The following is a 5,000-nucleotide window of genomic DNA, read 5'->3' as shown; positions in this document are numbered from 1 at the left end:
CACAGCCATCTTTGGGAATGTGACCAAACTACATTGCCATCCGGCCCAGAAACGACACCTCCATCTACAGGAATCCAACGAAACTACGCCAACCATACCTCCAAAACACGGCACCGCCATCTATGACAATGTGACGAAACCACATGCAATAGCTCCATCTACGCGAATCGGACGACACTACGTCCACCATGTCGAGCGCACCACAAACAAAAATACCGCCACCTGCAGGTCCCCCGCAACATGACCTGCTGCACCGATGATACCGCCATCTATGAGACGCCACGCCGACTACGACATCGCTAGGTCCCACAGTGCCCATTTTCCGACGCCACCCACAAACCCTGCATCATCTGCCCACCACAGGAGCCCCAACGCCTGTGCCTGCGTCGCACGAAGTCGTCGACCGACAATCGCTCCACCCGCACCCGCACGTGCCCCACCCCAACCGCCCAAATCGCAACTCCAGCGGATGAACGGCGGACTCTTCCCGCACTCGTAACGTGCAATCCGCCCCTATATCTTGCGTTTCATGAAGAGTTATATCGAATATGCCATATTCCCGCTGTCCCTATACATGCTGTAAGTAGCTCGCTTGCTACAGCAGCAGCAGCAGCAGCACCACCTCCGCGCGCTTCCCTGGGGGCACTGAACCGCAGGATGCGAGACCCCACGCCCAGTGGCAAACAGGGCTCCTCTCAGAATATAGGCGGTCCCTACCCCTCACAACGATGACGGTGGGAGGGCCGTTTTACGAGACCATTTCCTGCGGTGCCAACGCTGTCGTAGAGCCGATACTCCATCTTTGGTACAAGGCAATCATTCCGCTGTAAATCAGTACGTCACTCGTAGTTCAGTCACCTCACAGCACTGCTCAGTAAACTATGCAGGCCCACATAGATAGATTATGATAGATTATATACGCAAATGCCCCTATACATGCTGAACGTCCGTACACACAAAATGAACCACACGTCAGCCACACACTCTATCACACACTACTCTCTGCCTGTAACAGACACAGATACAACTACTAAGCACCAGCATGGACCAACGTCCGGTGCATCCTATCCGCCACAGTACACCAACTACGCTATGATAACCAGACCGGGAGGTCCAATCATAAAACAGAATACCCCACTCGTCCGACAACCACAATTGCTCAGAGAAGCCACCAACACCCACACATGTCCTACACAGGGGTGCACCCATCACCACCACACTGCCTCGTCTTACAGCACAAACACACTGGCAGGAATGAAACACACAGGTCTGCCGCAACCACAGACACGGCTCGCCCCCTCTCACTGGCGAAAAGCGCATCCCGACGTGACATAACTCCTTTGACACACTGACGCTGCCTCGGGCATCCACGTCCTACGGTCGATATCAACGAACCTCCCCCCCCCCCCCTCCCCCCCACAACACGCCATCCCATACCACATTGTGTACCGTACCCAAACCTAACGTGTACTGTACTACAACGCAATGTGTACCATAACACAACCCAGTTTGTACCTTAACCTAACCTATGTCACCTTAACCTAACCTATGTCACCTTAACCTAACCTATGTCACCTTAACCTAACCTATGTCACCTTAACCTAACCTATGTCCCCTTAACCTAACCTATGTCACCTTAACCTAACCTATGTCACCTTAACCTAACCTATGTCACCTTAACCTAACCTATGTCACCTTAACCTAACCTATGTCACCTTAACCTAACCTATGTCACCTTAACCTAACCTATGTCACCTTAACCTAACCTATGTCACCTTAACCTAACCTATGTCACCTTAACCTAACCTATGTCACCTTAACCTAACCCATCTTGCACCTTAACCTAACCCATCTTGCACCTTAACCTAACCCATCTTGCACCTTAACCTAACCCATCTTGCACCTTAACCTAACCCATCTTGCACCTTAACCTAACCTATGTTGCACCTTAACCTAACCTGTGTTGCACCTTAACCTACCTCAATTTGCACCGCAATGTAACGCAATTTGCACCGCAATGTAACGCAATTTGCACCGCAATGTAACGCAATTTGCACCGCAATGTAACGCAATTTGCACCGCAATGTAACGCAATTTGCACCGCAATGTAACGCAATTTGCACCGCAATGTAACGCAATTTGCACCGCAATGTAACTCAATTTGCACCGCAATGTAACTCAATTTGCACCGCAATGTAACTCAATTTGCACCGCAATGTAACTCAATTTGCACCGCAATGTAACTCAATTTGCACCGCAATGTAACTCAATTTGCACCGCAATGTAACTCAATTTGCACCGCAATGTAACTCAATTTGCACCGCAATGTAACTCAATTTGCACCGCAATGTAATGCAATTTGCACCGCAATGTAATGCAATTTGTACCGCAATCTACCCCCACATTGTGCCTTAACCTAACCCACGTTGTGCCTTAACCTAACCCACATTGTGCCTTAACCTAACCCACATTGTGCCTTAACCTAACCCACGTTGTGCCTTAACCTAACCCACGTTGTGCCTTAACCTAACCCACGTTGTGCCTTAACCTAACCCAAGTTGTGCCTTAACCTAACCCAAGTTGTGCCTTAACCTAACCCAAGTTGTGCCTTAACCTAACCCAAGTTGTGCCTTAACCTAACCCAAGTTGTGCCTTAACCTAACCCAAGTTGTGCCTTAACCTAACCCAAGTTGTGCCTTAACCTAACCCAAGTTGTGCCTTAACCTAACCCAAGTTGTGCCTTACCCTGCTCTGTAATTGGCATATGACACGTTACATTAATGTATTGTCCAACCGCAACCCGCTCAGAATGTTGTGTACACAGCTACGTGTCATCTCCCCATAACAGCTGCATTGCAGTGTGGTACGCCATAGAGACGTGTGGGAGTAATGGACGCAGTGGATGGCGATCAGCATGAGCCGTCTGTTCATGTAGTGGTGCGTGTATGCAGACGTAGTAGTCTCTTCTCACACAATGTGATAGCACGGTGCCCCGCGTTCCACATCTGCGACATGCTACAGAGGCCGGTTGACAGTTGGTCGCGCAATGGACATCGCATACGTACGGGGGCACCTTCCACGTGCCCTCTAGTCGGGCACATTTTGTTGCGTGGATGTGAGCGGATGTAGTGTGTCTTGACACCTGACAGGCAGGCATGCAATAATAGTTGACTTTGCAAACGGGGATGGACGTGTACGTTTACTGGTGACGTTACGCAAATGAACAACTGGTAACCCGTTGTGGTGCGGTTGTCCTTGCTGGAGGTACATCTGTGAGGGCAACGATCGGTACAGCTACGAAGCGGTCCCCACCATACCAACGAACGTGAATGTGAATCTGGGTGTGAAGCGATACGCGGCTGTGGGTGGGTGGGACTGTCCCCGGCCGGTGAGGGGGGGCCGCCCGGCGTGCTGGCCGCGCGGTGCGTGGGCGCACGCGCTACAGCCGGCTGGTGGGGGCGCCCAGTGGCAGGCGCGCCGGCCGACGGACGCGGCAGGCGGCGCAGCTGCGCGCCGGGGCACCCTGCGCGCGGCGCCGTGCAGCCAAAGTGGGTCCTCGCCGGCCCGGTGCGAAGCGCGGTGGACATCTGCAGTGTGCTGGTCCGATTGAGGACTGTGTGCGTTGAGGATGCGCCGCCGCCCGGCACTCGGCGCCGCGACGCCGTCTGCTGCTCGGTCGCCCCAGCGGTTCTCGCTGGTGGTTTGTATCGCAGTTGTGCAGACGTGTTGGCACGTGCGCTGTGCTGGGAGAGTTCGCTTCGGCACCCACGTGGGGCCTTTGCCCTTCTGTGGCGCTGGCGTTGGAGCTGCCGGTCACCGTAGGTGGCGCGTGTTGTCTCCCGCCGGCAATGCCACGACAGCACGCTCCCGGGCCTCTGTCGGCAGCGGCAAGCTCAGTTGGGAGCACGGGTGGTCGCACCTAAAGCGTCTACTCGCCTAACTCCGGGCGATTGCGCCTCTCTCGAACCCGACCAAGTACTTAGGACGGCGCTGCGCGCCGCCGGGACCTGAGAGGGTTTCGAGGTGTATTGTGCAGGGGAGCTCAGCCTCCTCCTGTTTGCAGAATAATTGAGCGGACGCTTGCGTGTTCGCGCGGGCCCCTGGGACACACTCCCGGGCGGCCGGCTGCTCAGCTCTAGTTGACGCAGCTCCCTGGTTGATCCTGCCAGTAGTCATATGCTTGTCTCAAAGATTAAGCCATGCATGTCTCAGTACAAGCCGCATTAAGGTGAAACCGCGAATGGCTCATTAAATCAGTTATGGTTCCTTAGATCGTACCCACGTTACTTGGATAACTGTGGTAATTCTAGAGCTAATACATGCAAACAGAGTCCCGACCAGAGATGGAAGGGACGCTTTTATTAGATCAAAACCAATCGGTCGGCTCGTCCGGTCCGTTTGCCTTGGTGACTCTGAATAACTTTGGGCTGATCGCACGGTCCTCGTACCGGCGACGCATCTTTCAAATGTCTGCCTTATCAACTGTCGATGGTAGGTTCTGCGCCTACCATGGTTGTAACGGGTAACGGGGAATCAGGGTTCGATTCCGGAGAGGGAGCCTGAGAAACGGCTACCACATCCAAGGAAGGCAGCAGGCGCGCAAATTACCCACTCCCGGCACGGGGAGGTAGTGACGAAAAATAACGATACGGGACTCATCCGAGGCCCCGTAATCGGAATGAGTACACTTTAAATCCTTTAACGAGTATCTATTGGAGGGCAAGTCTGGTGCCAGCAGCCGCGGTAATTCCAGCTCCAATAGCGTATATTAAAGTTGTTGCGGTTAAAAAGCTCGTAGTTGGATTTGTGTCCCACGCTGTTGGTTCACCGCCCGTCGGTGTTTAACTGGCATGTATCGTGGGACGTCCTGCCGGTGGGGCGAGCCGAAGGCGTGCGACCGCCTCGTGCGTGTTCGTGCGTCCCGAGGCGGACCCCGTTGAAATCCTACCAAGGTGCTCTTTATTGAGTGTCTGGGTGGGCCGGCACGTTTACTTTGAACA

At 53.6% G+C, this 5,000-nt stretch overlaps 1 non-coding gene across 1 annotated transcript in view; it reads left to right on the top strand.

Annotated features, from left to right (window-relative positions):
* The first annotated feature begins 4,149 nt into the window (after positions 1 to 4,149).
* The window catches only part of LOC126147007 (small subunit ribosomal RNA), a 1,909-nt gene continuing 1,058 nt past the window's right edge, over positions 4,150 to 5,000 (top strand). Inside the window, exon 1 of the ribosomal RNA XR_007529903.1 lies at positions 4,150 to 5,000. This exon is cut by the window's right edge and continues 1,058 nt beyond it. This is a non-coding gene — a ribosomal RNA (small subunit ribosomal RNA).

Source organism: Schistocerca cancellata, unplaced genomic scaffold, assembly GCF_023864275.1.
Source record: "Schistocerca cancellata isolate TAMUIC-IGC-003103 unplaced genomic scaffold, iqSchCanc2.1 HiC_scaffold_838, whole genome shotgun sequence".
Lineage (NCBI taxonomy): Eukaryota > Metazoa > Arthropoda > Insecta > Orthoptera > Acrididae > Schistocerca > Schistocerca cancellata.
The sequence above is the reverse complement of the archived record's forward strand: the minus strand, read 5'-3'. Positions and strand labels throughout refer to the sequence as shown.